The following is a 16,631-nucleotide window of genomic DNA, read 5'->3' on the forward strand; positions in this document are numbered from 1 at the left end:
AAATATTTTAGCTCACTGTTGAACAAAAAAAAAACAAACTGTAAGTTAGGCCTACTGTAACCGCGCTGTGTTTTTTGTTTAATCTATTAACCAGTTATTTGTAACCATTCCACTTTGCTTTTGTGTTAAGTTTCAACTTTTTAAAAAATGGCAGGTAATCTTGGACATTATTCATACTCCGAATTAGCTGACATGCATTTAATGTATGGAATGGGACACTGTAATAGTACTGAAGCAAGACGTTTGTATCAAGAGAACTTTCCTAACCGAGTATGTCCAAGTTCAAGGTTTTTTGCCACTATTCATCAACGTCTGTCTGAAACATGTTCTTTGATATCCCAAGAGCACATTTATGCAGGCAGACCCCGATCTACTATGACTGTTGAGTTAGAAGAACAAGTTCTTAATGAAATTTATGAACATCCAGAGAAGAGCACAAGAGATTGTCAGTGCAGTTTAATGTCAATCAATCTATTATTTGGAGGATACTAAAATAGCAACAATTACATCCATACCACCTCCAGAAAGTTCATACTCTATTGCCACGGGACTGTATTCCCCGTGCTGGTATTTGCCGATGGTTTTTAGTAAAACTTGTTTACCCAAACTTTTTAACAACCGTTTTATTTACCAACGAGGCACACTTTACAAGAACAGCTATCGTTAACGTCCACAACCAACATATTTGGGCAGCTGAGAATCCTCATGCTATCAATCCTAATCTTCCACAACATCAGTTATCAGTAAACATTTGGGCAGGAATCATAGGAGATCATCTACTTCTTTTCGAGCTTCCTCCCAGTCTTAATGGCATAATCTACTAGTCTTCTGGTATAGGTTCAATATCATTTAGATATGCTACTTTCATATAAAAAAAACTTTTCATAAAAAACCGAATATTTTATTTGCAATCAGCTACAACCTATGAGATATTAGTTCTCTCCTCACAAAACAGCAAATTTTATGGTATAATGTACTACATAAGAATACATTTTATTAAACTTTTATTTAAATTTAGTTTACACAGCTTACACAATTCTTTTCAGAATTAAATTCTCTACAATTTTTAATTGCGAAAAATTATTTGTTTACTGGTCATTAAAGGAAGTTATTGGGCATCAAACGTAGAAGTCTGTGTTTTTCTACTTAGATTTTTTGCATATTTCAACTTTTTTCTCAAAAACTACTCACACTACAGATTCCAGACTAGTTTTATTCAATTTTTCAGATATTTTTCATATGAGTCCAGCATAAGTTTTTCAAAAACTAGTCCCCAAGCAATTCAGCTTTGGTGTATTTCACCAGAGGAACTGAATTCCGGGCGAAATCTTTCATCCTGTATAGCTCGCTAATGAAGCGTTTATGGATATATGTTTATATGAACTTTTTTTCTTATTTTTACCTCTACAATCACGTATTGAAATATTTTACCATAATTATGAATCACCCTGTATAATCTCTGTATAATACAGGGATCTACTTCTAAGACCGCTCGAACTCAGAACGCCTGACCGCCCTGTGTGTGAACACACCCTAACAGCCCAAGATTACAGAAACTAGATTGTTAATATTGTGCTGTTGCAGATGTAGATGAATGATGATCATTGTTCTATATTCTCGTTAATCTTGTAAATTCCAAGCCGCCTTCGAAAGCGTAGCCTAGATCACAACAGGTAGGCTGCATTGTCTTGCAGGTAAAACATTTGAATAATGGATTTTCTGTAGCTAGTCGCCCTCGGCTTACATCGAGTTCCGGCCAATTCATTAACGCTGTATTGTTGATAGCAGATATGGTTAATAGACCGGAGGAATTGTACAGACTACTGTTTTGCAATGGAGATCGTGGATATTTCGCACTTATGATGAAGATTGATTGTAGTATTCCAATTTATTACTCCGCTAATAGTCTCTTGTGACGATAATACAAGGATTGATAAATAATAATGTTCTCTGAGTAGAAATTGATTGAAGATCGTAGAATTCATACACTTTGATGGAACGAATAAGCATGTGAAGAAACATATATTTTTGGAAACTCATTGAGATTCTCACTATCGTGTGATTGAATGGATAATGAATGGAATTGCTTTAGAGAATTTACTGAATAAAATATATTTTTTCTTGTGATCACTGAGTTCGGCAATCGATAATTCAAACAACAAAATCAATAGCTGATTAATTCAACAATACGAAATATTTGCACGTATTAAGAGTCAGAGAATCAAGCCTTATTATTTAACCCTGCATTACGATGTATTGTAGTACAGTAACGTTCACACATTAAACGATAATAATATACAAGCTATTTTCAATACTCACAAAATCTGGAGAATGACTGATATTATTGGAGTATTCTCTTCCAAATGATTATTGTAATGATGTATACTAATGATGACTAATATCATGATTCTTTTCATCTAAAAGAGTAAACCCTCAAAGATTATTGTTTACTTCAATTCTCATTCATTTGGATTTCAGATTAGATTCTGACTGCAATGCTCGTCATGTCTGTATCTTACTGCTTCTTCACGAATACAGATCAGAGATATCGCGGTTAATAAGCTGATTGACAGAGAAAATGGCTTGATCGTGGCGCATGAGTCTGTACGCACCTCTACATTTAAGAATCTTGATACTCTTACACTATATATTCCCACAACAATCACACTCATATTCTCCAACTTATTAACATGTCAAAAGCAACGTATTATGGTGGAAATATTTCTCCTGATTCCATTTGTTTGAAAGGGAATATTATAGTACACTCCACTGGAAACTATAAAATCAATTTTTTTTCAACGATAGCTTTAAAAAATAATTTTTGTTCGGTGGTGTATGGACTCAAACCTTATCGGTTCACTTGACTTGACAGGATGGCTTTAAAATTTAACGACAAATACAGAATTTATTATTTGTCATCCGTATCATACAAGAAGATAGAAGGCAGCAGGGAGAGCTCTGTAATGGAAGCCATCACGTTGCACCGTTAACTATCATTTATATCCCTGTTACGGAGCCCATTAACGATTTATGATTCCATTACCCATTCGATGTTATTGAACAAGACAATATTCAACTACCTATTATCTTCGATGGTGGATATTCAGTTGGCTCCAATCCTGTAGAATCATAATAATTATTGATGTTGGAAGCCCACTACTAATCTTGCACGTCTACATTTTTAGGTATAACTACAGACTACAGATTTCGAAAGTTGTATATGCTTTGTCTATTCTCTTTCTCCCATAATCTACACATACTATCAAGGTATATAGATAGATTAAGGTATGGATTATTTAAAGTATATCTCACACTTTACTGCTAGACAAAATAGAAGGCAGGTGAGCCACATGTCAAAGAAGAATGTTGTGAATATCCTGACTGGCCAACTTGAGAGACTTGTTTGGAAAAACCTGCACTGAATCGTACCGGAGCACTGCTAGCAAAGTTATCATAGCCAATAAGATTGCAAACGTTCCAAACGAACAGAAATAGTCATTCTAGTTGTCTGTTTATTATATATCGTACATGCCATGATTAGGGTATTCAACATAATAATTATATTAGAATATTTTCAATGATGCTAGACGTAATATAGGCTTAGACGACTTTTCCTGACGAAATCATAATATCCATTCAAATCTACGTTCAATCGCAATGTATTCTCTCAGTAAGTTATCACTCGGCTCGTTAATTTCCACAAATTCATTTGTTATCATCAATTGTGTTGGAATTAGATACTAGACATTGTTTAGTAATAGCACTTTTCACAAATACCAAAAACAAAATATAAAATTTTTTATGGTGATACAAAACCACCTCCGAATTAAGATCACGATTGGAACAACCAATTGATTGGATTACAATCTTATTTTCGGCAACAAAATACGATGAAATCCGTCCGTTGGGTATTATTTCTGCATACCATATTCGATCACGTAGTTCAGAGAAGCTCTTGATTAAACCCAATCAGTTTTCTCATTCTGTACGCCTCTCACTCTCTCTATCAATCTCTTTTTCTCTCGCGCACCTCTTCATCCCTTTTCAATTGTTTTTTCCAGCTTGAATTTATCAAGAAGGAACCCGATACTTTCTTGTTATTCATGTTTGTTTTATACGTCTCTAATCAACTCCGGCCCGGATTCTCGAGATTCAATTTCATAAAATTAGATTTCAAGTGAGATTCGATGCTGCACACTGTTTTGTGAATCGTAATTCTGTGACGATGCTTGTCGATACTCTTCCTAAGAACCGAACAAAAATCTTCAATGTGTTTTCAATTTGAAACATTAGCAAATAAAAAGGAATTGAAACACAATTACTAACTTATTTATCTCTATATTGTATCAAATTTTGCTCAAGTTTCCAATTATCTCGCCAAATCAATCAAATCTTGGAAGAAGAGATTGATTGATTGATTGATTGATTGAGTACTTTATTTATATAGATTACAATATATACTGGCTTTTACACTTGTATACAATAGCTTACAATACAGCAAAGTTATAGATGAATTTACATAATATAGACTAAGAAAATAACTATTGAACTGTATATTATATGAAAAAGCAATTTGTAATATAATAACTATAGATAATAATCATATTGTTATTCATCTACATAAATTGGCGGAGCTTTGGACATATCAATGTCCATTCTTTGGGGAGAATATTAAAAATATCCTCCCCACTAACTCTCTACCAAAACGTTAATTTCGTTATTTAAACTAAGGATTTATTTATTAATGGAAATATTGTAAAAGTTTTAATCAATATGAATATTAAAGAGAAAAAAACAGAAAATTGATAAAGTAAATAATTATATAGGTAGATAAGATCAAATAATTGATTAATAAAATGAAGTAGGCTGAAAGTAGATCAGGGTTATCAAATTTCAGTAATATACAGCAGTATGCAGTGGATAATTGAAATAACATGAGTTATAATATATATATATATATATATATATATATATATATATATATATATATATATATGGTATACAATTCGTTCTATAACATGGTTTGAAGGTTTATATTGGTGGAATGGGTGAGGGATGGTTGTCATGTGATCGTTCTAGTGCCGGACAGTTTCAGTCATTTGTTCCAAAATATGTTTTTTTAAAGTCAGGTTGAAGCTCGCTCGGCTCTCGATAGACCTGATAGAAACAGGAAGTGTATTCCATGCACGACAGGCACTGACTAAGAAGGATTTTGTGAAAATAGTAGTTCGATGATTGGGTATCCTTAAAGTACTTTCTCCGGTTCTAGTATGTGAAGCATCTATCCTCCTACCTTCAGAGACAAATTTGAAATCATCTTTAAAATAGTTCGGATTACCGTATTTCAAGATATCTCTAACAAGCTTGACTATTCGAAAAAGCCTCTGATCGGGAAGCTTCAATGTTGAACTAGCAATGTGGGCTGGGGTGATATGATCATGGCGTTGGAGAGAGTAGACGAAACGTAGACAATAATTTTGGCAACGCTGTAGTTTATCATTCAGAGTGACTTGCATATCATTAAGAACAGAATTACAATACATTAAATGTGGGAAGATGAGAGATTGAACCAATAATAATTAAATGTTTCTAGGGAGGATATCGTGCATTTTCTTCAATGCATGCATGGCTGAGAATACCTTTTTACAAGTTTTGTTCACTTGTTCTGACCAGTCAAGAGTATTATTCATAATAATGCCTAAATTTTTAACTGAGCTACAGTAAGGAATGTCATTACCGTCTACACTAACTTTGTGAATCGATTCAAGGTCAATATTGTTTATAAGACGAGAATATCCAATTATAATGGGTTGTGTTTTGATGGGATTAAGCTTAAGGCCATTTTTCTTTGTCCATTCCACTATCGAATTGATATCCTGATTCATTATTCCAACTGTTTCATTAATTTTTGTTATGGGACAGCTTAAATAGATTTGAAGGTCGTCTGCATAAGTATGGAAACTGGAGAATTTGATAATGGAAGAAAGGTCATTAGCATACAAAGTGAAGAGGAGAGGGCCTAAAATTGAACCTTGTGGTACTCCATGCATAACGTTTTTCCAAGTTGACTTTTTGTCACCGACAGATACACATTGTTTCCTACCTAATAGATAGGATTTAAACCAAACTAACGAGTTGTGACTGAAACCAAGAATAGCCAACTTATTCAGAAGGACTGTATGATCAACAGCATCGAATGCTTTAGAAAAATCAAATAGAGTGAGGATGGTGCATTTTCTTTGGTCCATAGCTAACCTTATATCATCAGTGACACGAAGCAGAGCTGTCTCAGTTGAATGGAATTTTCTAAAGCCTGATTGAAAGTTATGAAGCTTACTATTGTTGTCTAGAAATTTTACAACTTGAGCATGAATGAGTCTTTCTAGCACTTTGGACAATGCAGGTAAAATACTGATTGGTCTAAAATCCTCAACTTTATTGGGTGATGGAACTTTATTTAGAGGGCGAACCAGAGCAAACTTCCAGTTTTCAGGGAAAATGCCTTCTTCAAGTGACTTGTTGAAAATGTATGTAATGGTTGATAAAACAGCAAATAACATCTTCTTGATAAATTTAATAGGAATTTTGTCTACACCCGTAGCATTACTATATGAATACGTTGAATTGCTCTGAAAGTGTCTTCTTCTGAGATTGGATGGAAATTGATCAGTGATTGGTAAATCTAAGTTTGTAACCTGCTCTTCAAGATCATCTATATGGTTAGCAATGACAACTTCGTCGCGTTGATTAGAGTGTGAAACGAAATGGTCATTTATATTATTCAATGGTAAGTCAATTTGTGGATTCGATTTCTGTTTGCCAAGCCCAAATTCTTTTATTCCCTGCCAAAGTGATTTAGAGTCTTGTCTATTGTTTGTCATAAACGAATTCAAATACCTAATCTTTGAGTTCCGTAATTCCTGTTTAACCCTATTTCTATACTCTATCAAACTGTCCAAGTCAAATGTCTTTTTAAATTTTCTATGTGCTTTGTCTCTACATCCCATCATCTTAAGTATGTCTTCAGTCATCCACGGTACTCGTCGTTTTCTATTAATCCTCCTTGTCACATAAGGTGCATGTTTGTCATACAAAGTCAAAGTCCAATTCTCGAAAGTCTTGACCATGTCATCAACTGAGGGTAATGCTTCAATTTGATGCCATGGAGTCTGAGCCACATCAGTCAGGAAGGCGGCTTCATCAAAGTTTTTGAAGTCTCTATAAGTGATAATTTTCTGTTCTGGCTTGGGTATCTTATGGGAAAGTACACAGTAGATCAAATCAGAGATCGGGGACGTCCCAGGAAAAGATGGGTTGATTGCAGAGGCACAGAGGATCAGAACTAGCCGTAATGCATAACCCGTTTAAGGAAGGGAAAGAAAGAAGGAAATCATTCAAAATAATACAGGATGGCCTTATCTCCCAAAATTATTGTAGTGGTTGAAAGGCGTGTGTATTACCACCACTTTATTTTCTTGTCAATCTCAGTTTCCAGTTTCAGTGAGTAATTGTTCGGCTTGGGTTCGGATAATATAGACTTTTCCATTTCAACAACGTGTCACTTGTTCTACAGTTATCTCGACACTTACAAGCTATTCTAAAATTTGGGAAATAAAATCTTTAAAAATGATATTTAAAGCTGGTAGTGGATATCAATGAACGTTTCAGTGAGTGGTAGACAACAATTTTCTGATACTGCACTGAATTATCAAATTTTATCATATCTTATTTAAAATTAATAATACAAATGCAAATCGCATAGTGATATCAAATCAAATGACTTGTTCCGCCAAGCCTTGAAAATCAATGTTTAAGGGTATATTCCACCCAAAAGGCATCAAGGTTTCTATTTGATCAAGTCATCATCTCATCTATAAATACTAAACGCACAAGCAAAAGCTCATGTGAGCAACAAAAGAAATTTGTGAATTTCATCCCTCTTCAAAGCCCATATGAAAAGGCCTAAATGAATACGCTCTATTTTGAATCCTTAGATTTTTCATTCACTAAATAATAAATTATAATGAGTATAATTCAACATTTCCTCTACCAATAATTCAGGATTCTGAAGTCAAACGGAACTTAATTAGATTCACTAAATAATAAATAATAATGAGTATAATTCAACATTTCCTCTACCAATAATCCAGGATTCTGAGGTCAAACGAAACTTGATTAGATTCACTAAATAATAAATAATAATGAGTATAATTCAACATTTCCTCTATCAATAATTCAGGATTCTGAGGTCAAACGGAACTTAATTAGATTCACTAAATAATAAATAATAATGAGTATAATTCAACATTTCCTCTACCAATAATTCAGGATTCTGAGGTCAAACGAAACTTAATTAGATCAGCTCGTGGTACACGAGTAGTTAGAAGTACAGCAAATCAACACAAGGTCAGTAAGCGTGTTCCAGTGCTGTATTGATTTATTTGGAAGTTAGTCGTGAAGCTGTTCACAAGTTTGTTAGGTTGGTCATGGTAACTTGAGTTAGAAATTGAATTTCTCCAGAGCCAACGCCAAAGCATCAAGTTCTGAGCTCATCCTACTTTGAGCAAATTTCGGATTAAGTTCACTGAAGAAGCAGTTCGGTATAATCAGAGTGATAGACTTCATGGAACTAATAAGATTTAAATTATAATTCAAGGATGAGGAGAGATTTTGATTTGAACTAATCAAGGAAGATGAGTTGCTTAAGGGGAGATAAAGTATTGAATTACTCAGCCATAACATTCATTCAATGAACTATCAATTAAAATTTGATAAAAATGAATTTGATTTTGATTCCCTGTAGTATGTACGATTTATTTCAATATATTGAGAATATTCATTCAAGCCTGGATATCCATCCAAAGATCTATGATCAAGGGAGCAGACTGTACCTTTTTTCAATTGTCAGCACGAAAGAATAATATAAAGTAACAAAAGACGATATAATCTATTGTGAAAAGATAGCCAATCAATTTAAGAAGCTGAGATAAACGATTATTTATGAATATCAATCGAATTTGATTTAAAATAGCAGTTACTGCTTAATTTAAATCACCCTTTACTATTTTTCATACTGTATTTAATCCTTACCATCATGAACCAGAAACTATTCATCGATTACATTTTCGTACGCACTTTCATCTAGTCTATTGCAAGATTTGAAGCTCAAATCACTTTGTCAAGGTGATTTAAGTTGATCAAGTTTGTCAATCTAGAGTTGATCTCGTTTATCGATTTCGTATTTCATTTAGTACGGGAATAGAAATTTTAGGCTTTTCCATTTTGTTTCCTTGAAAATTAAAGCTGGGCCCTTATTAGTGGCCCTTTTGTTCCCTCACCATCATCCCTATACAATACTAGTTTACTCTTTGCTTGTTTGTTGTTTGACAATGAAAAGACTTGCATTTATTGTACCGTTCCATTATAACATAGATCTCTGGGATCAGTTGTGATATAAATACAACAAATACAACAAATAAAACAAATACAACAACACTGAATATAGTAAAAAAAATGTGTTACCATGGAAGAAATGGAAGGAAGAACTGAAAAACAAACTATGAAAATAAAATTCAGTAATTGAAAATTATGGAACTATAGCTTGTCGCATATAGTCTATTATTGTGATCGTGATACTGGAATAAAGGTTCTAGTCAGGAAGGTCTCTTGGGATAAAACATAGAGAAACTGGATATTATATATTGTAATATGCATCATGATACAATGAATGTTGTTGTATTCATCAAAGTGAATTACATTATTGTTTTCTTTGTGGATTTTCAACTGAGAAAATCTCAAATTATTGGGGATTCCAAGATATTGGAGGATCTTTGTACTTTAATCGAGACAAGTAACAAGAGTAAGACGAGACAAGTAACAAGAGTAAGACGAGACAAGCCATCCCACATTGTTTATCTTCAATTTATCCACTATGTAACCTTCCTCGATGAAACACTTAATCACTGAATTAAATACCTTACTGACGTGAAACTGATCTTCAGGTATGCAGTGGGGAAGTTAATAATCATCCTCAAATATTGACAGATTGAATTACCGACATTATAGTTATGAGAACATTCCATCAAGTTGAACATGTTGAACTATTTTTAATAATATCTACGCGTGAACGTGAATCAATAGCCGAAGTTCAGAAATATTCGTTGGAAAAAGTAATTATGTTTGTAACTTATTGGATACTGGAGCACGATCGAGCCTACAACTAGTATCAGCGAGTCCCAGCTGGCTAACAGCTGACGCTTACCTCATAACAATATCCATTAAGAGTTTATGGATTTTCCTCCTCGTCCACATTTAGCTCTTTCCCGCCCCTACTCCATCTCTTTTTCATAATATTCCTCCACTCCACCTTCTCTTCCTTCTCATGAAACTAGATCACCTATAAAACCAGCACGTGTTGAACCGGTACCAGAAACATATTGATGAGTAGCTTCATTACTTCATTGAAAAGGACGCAGTGTAGAGGGAAATTTTTCTCAAAAACCTCTGTTGTACTGATGTATCGCAGTTTCAATCGCATGAAATTTGAGTATAATAGATCCTCTAGACTGAAATTAATACAATCCCTATGTCTAACAACTGATCCCAGAGATCTGTGTTATAATGGAACGGTACAATAAATGCAAGTTTATCCATTATCAAACAACAAACAAGCATCTATATTGCACTAACGAAGACTCCGAGAGTTATAAAGAACACTCATATTCTACAGATAATAGATACCGATACTGAACTGATACATTACTGCGGCAAACTTGAATTTTTTATGAAGCTCGTAAAAGAAAGGTGAAATTGTTTTCCACGCTGGAGAGGCTCCAACTATACATTAGTAATCAATTAAGAAATTAATTGACCGATCGAAGTGATATCTAAGATTCAAGTCGATAGTTCGGCATTTCTCTTGATGTTAAATGTTTATATGTTGCGCATTTACGGCGAAACGCGGTAATATTTATTTTAATAAAATTTGACCTTGAAAAAGAAGCCTCCTTCATACGCCAATATTAGAGTAGAAATCAGACTATTTATTCATCATAAATCAGCTGACAAGTGATTACACAAATGTGTGGAGAAGCCAGTCTATTGCTGTATTTCCAAAAGGTCTACAGTTTCAATTAGGTACTTGTGAATGAGAATACTGCGTAAGGTCTACTGTTCACAGATTTACTAGTTTTGAAAGCAGTGATTCAGTTGTGCAAAGTATTGCATGAGGTGGGAGCTTTACTGAGAATCCATAATTTTAATGCGGTCTATGCATGGTCACCTGACTTGTCTCATACTCCATAACTAGAGTTCTTAGGACGTAATCATGAAAAAATGTAAAAAGAAATGAAGAAAGGATGGTTCCAGAATGATTGAAATCACCTAAACTATGTCTGTATGAGTTGCTTATGAATTTCAGAAAACAATTGAAAAGATGATCAATTAATACGGTACTACTTCATTTATATATTTTGATGAAAACTAGAAGTAAGCCTACATACGAAGGCCAGTTCACGTGGCATGAAATGACGTAGTTCAGATTCGCAGGTTGGGGCGATCGAGCTGTTTGCTGGTTGCTGGTTGCGTACGAGGCTCATGTCATCAGCAATGTCATCGGTGTGCATTAGGTGACGGTCAGTTGAGCCACGATTGCCAATGCTGGTTCCAGCCGGAGATTACGACCCCTGGCTACAATATTCTTGCATGACTGCCATCGCAGTAACTATTCGACATGGATAGCTCACGATAAGGCGTGGCCAGTCTCTGAAACTTGGATGGGATTTTCAGACTTGAGAGAAATATTGCTGGTGTTTGAAGCAGCATTCGGGATTGATAAACTTTCATTGGATTGTCGTATTCTGGAACAATTTTCAATAGATAGGTAGATTTCAACCAAAGTCTGAATTGGATTGAATTGAGTAGCTCAGAATTGATAGTTATGTTTTAAACTCAAATTGAATTATTGCAGTATTCTGAATATCTTTGGAGCAAAAATCAAATTGAACTATTGCTGTATTCTAAATATCTTTGGAGCAGAAATCAAATAGAATTGAATCAGCCTGAGGAGAAAGGGAACATGTCAAAATTTTTCATTTTTTATGGTTGAAATAAGTTGTTTACTATGGGATGCATCGATTGGAGTTGAAAGGGAACATATCAGCATTCTCTTTATACGAGAAACAGATATCGTATTTTTGCTGTACTGGAGTGAAAGGGAACTAGTCATGACACACATGTTCCCTTTCAACGCCGAACATTCGAAAATTAGCTGTTTGTCAGTTGTGATTTTTATGCTATTGTTAGGTTACATTTGATTCTCGCGTTGCTTTGAGGTTAGATTGCTTTCGGTTGAGGTGTTTATTGTAAAAGTTGGAGAGTGATAATTTATAATATCATCATGAGTAGTAATAGGAAGTTAACAAAAAACTCAATTTCAAGGGGTGAATCTTATATAAGTGCTTATATTGGGTTAAAAGTGTTGTCTTAAAAGAGTTTGCACCCTAATGACAAGAAAGTCTTGAAATTATCAATACTTTTATCTGTATTCAAGTTTTCCTCTCCCCTGAAAAATTCTGATTTTTGACATGTTCCCTTTCTCTTCAGACCGATTCAATTATTGCAGTATTTTGAATATCTTTGGAGCAGAAATTCAAGTCAATGGCTCAAAAGTCTTATATCAATAAGCTACTCTATTTGAAACAGTTAGTTCATAGTCTAGTTTCAATGAGTTGTTACTATTTGAAATAGGCGAATAAGTGTATTGCTCTTGAAATAGGGGTTGATAAGCGAACACTGTACCAGTAAATCATCATTAGAAATCTATTATTAGTAAATGTTATACTCGTATGTTGAGAAATTATTCTACAACCATTAATAAACTTGTGACCTTGAGACCATTGCATCAACCATTTGCTAACCACAAACTAAGACTCATAACAATCTTCTGCAATTGGATATAAATATTATCAGTGACAAATTGTGAATAAGCATAAAAATGAAAGTTCTTTCTAGAAGTGATTGAGATAATGTATGTAAATCCACCAACACCAAAAATGAAGTTTAAAAAAGTTGATTTCCGTCAAAAGAATATTATTGAATCAGTTCAATTGGTGTGGACCAATGCGCACATGCTACAAACATAAAGCATGCCAACCTTTCTCCCTACACAACTCGTGAATTTCATTGCCACAATAGCTGTCTGATGTGAATAACAGGCAGGTCAGTGTCTTTTTGACAGTTTGGAGAGCTGCCGGGTGGATTGCGAGGCGTGTGCTGGTCGTTCGTCTTGAAATTGTTTCGGTGTTGAGGTTTTTGTTGCGGCCTTCTGAAGAAGTCGAAGGCGAATTGAAAATCTAAAACTCAGCAGGGAAACAGTTTCGAAGCTTGCTTTAGGTTGTGAAAGGGAATGAGGAAGCATGTGAAGGGAGAAGAAGAAGTGAAAAGGGATGGAATAAGAAGTGAGTGGAGGGAGGTGGAGAAGAAGTTGAAAAGCGATAAAGGACGGTTACTTGCGAGGACGAGTCTCAAGAGAGAAGGAAGGGTTTCTTCAACCCAACTGCTGCTGCCTCCCTCATCGAATTTTCTTTGATATGCCTTCAATCCTCGACTGTCACTCTTCATTCCCTTTTTTTTTTTGCCCTTGTAAGCGTGTCAACTTGCTTCAATTTTACTCTTTTACATGCTTGCTTCTACATGAATTGTGAGTCAAGTGATTGAAAGAAAAGGAATGATCGTTTTTACATGCCAACGATAAAAGGCGATATATGAAACCTTGAGATGTTTTGAGGATCATCGCAGAAAACTCCACCTACTTTCAAACGAAATAGTTATGATCTGTTTTCAATTATGTAGAACTCTTCCATTCGATTCTCAAGCGAATGCATCTTGGCAAATTGTTTCTGCCATTTACTGCCTTTATTAGTGATTACTTCAGATTCATCAGAATCTGAATATCATATCACCAGCCAAAACAAGTTACATTCATGAATTGAGAAAGCCCTCATATTTAATTCAATAGAAATCAATAAATTTTGTAAATAGTTCAACATTTCCAACTCTAAATCATCGAAATCGTGAATCCAATCAAACTGATAGGTTTTGTTTTGCAATTACTAAAAATCTGGTGTGGTACACTCACACAACTTTCCTTGCTCATATTTGAAACTACGATCAGACTTTTGTATATGTGTATATATAATTGTTTTCAGAGTACTTTTCTTTGTGTAAATTGTGAAACTCGATGATTTTTTTTAGTCATCTTTTTAAAGTCGTCAAAACAGCTGTTCTACAGATGAAATATCTTGACTATGTGTTCTTTTTATGAACTGCTCTACCTACCTACCTCATGCACGAGAAGGAGGTTACAAAGTCCATTTCTCAAGGATGGGGTGGACCCCCCATTAGTTTCCCAGAAAGGAGACTCATGCCAGTTAATAGAGCTGATAAATAGCTATACAGAGTATGAATTTGAAAAAAATCGGTCAAGTTATTTTGAGAAAATCGTGAAAAACATGGTTTTTTAGTAATTATCCGCCATTTTTCTCAAGTATATTACGGAGCTCCTGCAATTTTCTCAGAAATGAGACTCATGTCAGTTGATAGGGCTTATAAATAGCTATCCATGGTATGAATTTAAAGAAAATCGTTAGAGCCGTTTTCGAGAAAACCGTGAATAACATGGTTTTTTAGTGATTATCCGCCATTTTTCACAAGAATATTACGGAGCTCCTGCAATTTTCCCAGAAATGAGACTCACGTCAGTTGATAGGGCTTATAAATAGCTATCCATGGTATAAATTTGAAGAAAATCGTTAGAGCCGTTTTCGAGAAAACCGTGAAAAACATGGTTTTTTAGTACTTATCCACCATTTTTTTCCGCCATTTTGAATTCAATTTTATTGAATTTCTCATTGTCAGATCCTCATGGTATATGGACCTTAAGTTTAAAATTTCAAGTCAATCGGTTGATTAGGAATGGAGTTATCGTGTTCACAGACATACACACATACACACACACATATACACACACACATACACACACACAGACCAACACCCAAAAATCATGTTTTTGGACCCAGGGGACCTTGAAACGTATAGAAAACTTGAAATTAGGGTACCTTAATTTTTTTTCGGAAAGCAATACTTTCCTTACCTATGGGTAGTAGGGCAAGGAAAGTAAAAATGTAGCCAATATCAGATGTGAGCTAGAAACTCAATTTCCAAGATAATTTTGGTTGGTTAACTTGCCGTATACTTGAAAATAACTTTTTCAATCTCTCCACGCGAGATCAGACAATCTATTAGCTATGTTGTGTTGAACTATGAACCGTCTCATAGAGAGTATATTACATAGAATCGCCTGAATACTTGAATAAGATTTACCAACTGTGTACGGCGTGAAAAGAGCTGAGACTCGACTTGGGGAACTATTCAAGAAATAAATGTGGTTGAATGAACCGAATAAATTATGATCAGGAGTGGATGTAAATCTCGTCTCTCAAAATTCTGGCAGAGTGGGAGAGAGGGAAGAAAGCAAGAGTACTCTAGGACCGATCGCCTGCTATAAAATGACCTCTCGTCAATTATTCATTCAACTTGGAACTGAACGAGATTCGAACCCTTATCATTCCTCAAATACTTCTCTCCTTCTTCACAAGATTTGACCAATCGATTATGATGTCATACGCCCAATTCTGTGGAGTGAGATATGCAAATTACAGTTCATTGGCTTATTCCATCAATAATTTTTATTTTATTATGAAAGTATTTTTGAAAGAAGAGTATATATTTTCTCTAATAAGAGTGCAGATTACATAGCTTTTTATAATCAGTAACCTAGGGTATCTTGTTTAGGCTATTCAAGCGTGAAATTGGTTCATAAATTTGAAAAAATTAAAATGTTCAAATAATTTTGTTGTAGAATTTGAATAAGTTGGAATGTATATTATCTATAGAATAACAATTTGTTGTGGTTGAGAGCCTTAGAAATTTAGTTGTTTCTTGATTTGAAATTGACGATTCCATTCAGATACTCTCACCAGCAGAGCCTTGAGAAGTAGGCTACCCCTTCTGATTCTGATTTCACGGTTCTCGGATTCATGCAAACACAAACTACTGCCGGAAACTCGGTAACAGGGTTACTGTGCCCATGCCAGGGGTGTGACAAATTGCTACAATTGTTTGGATATCGGAAATCGGCTGACTATATCTTGGCTGGTGAATGAACAGTCTGTGATCGCACCCCTTGTGTAGTTAGGTCTTTCTCCAGGGAATCACGGATCCATGGACCATAAGCGAAATTGAATCAAGCTCATTGAACCAACAACATCCATAACCAAATTCCCCTCATTTTCCAGCAAGAGCCAAGAATCAAAATTGAATATATATCTCAACTTCTTGAAACTCAACCTAATCCATGAATAATAGGTCCAGGAATAATGACTTTCAAGCAGCCCTTGATACATCCGAAATACTTACACTTGGATAAACTTTCTCAAAATAAACGTACTTTAACTAATTGTCTTTTTTCCTTTAGGGCTACTTTAGACTTCAGCCGAGGCTACTTGCATTAGTAGCAGAAACATGTCGTGACGAAATAATTGAAAAAAGGTCCACCGATTTATATTTTTATT

At 34.7% G+C, this 16,631-nt stretch overlaps 1 protein-coding gene across 1 annotated transcript in view; it reads left to right on the forward strand.

Annotated features, from left to right (window-relative positions):
* Positions 1-16,631, forward strand: part of LOC111056679 (Down syndrome cell adhesion molecule-like protein Dscam2) — a 262,768-nt gene that overhangs the window by 131,093 nt on the left and 115,044 nt on the right. The gene's annotated exons all lie outside the window — the stretch shown is intronic.

The sequence above is a fragment of the Nilaparvata lugens genome, chromosome 2 (genome assembly GCF_014356525.2).
Source record: "Nilaparvata lugens isolate BPH chromosome 2, ASM1435652v1, whole genome shotgun sequence".
NCBI classification, from domain to species: Eukaryota; Metazoa; Arthropoda; class Insecta; order Hemiptera; family Delphacidae; genus Nilaparvata; species Nilaparvata lugens.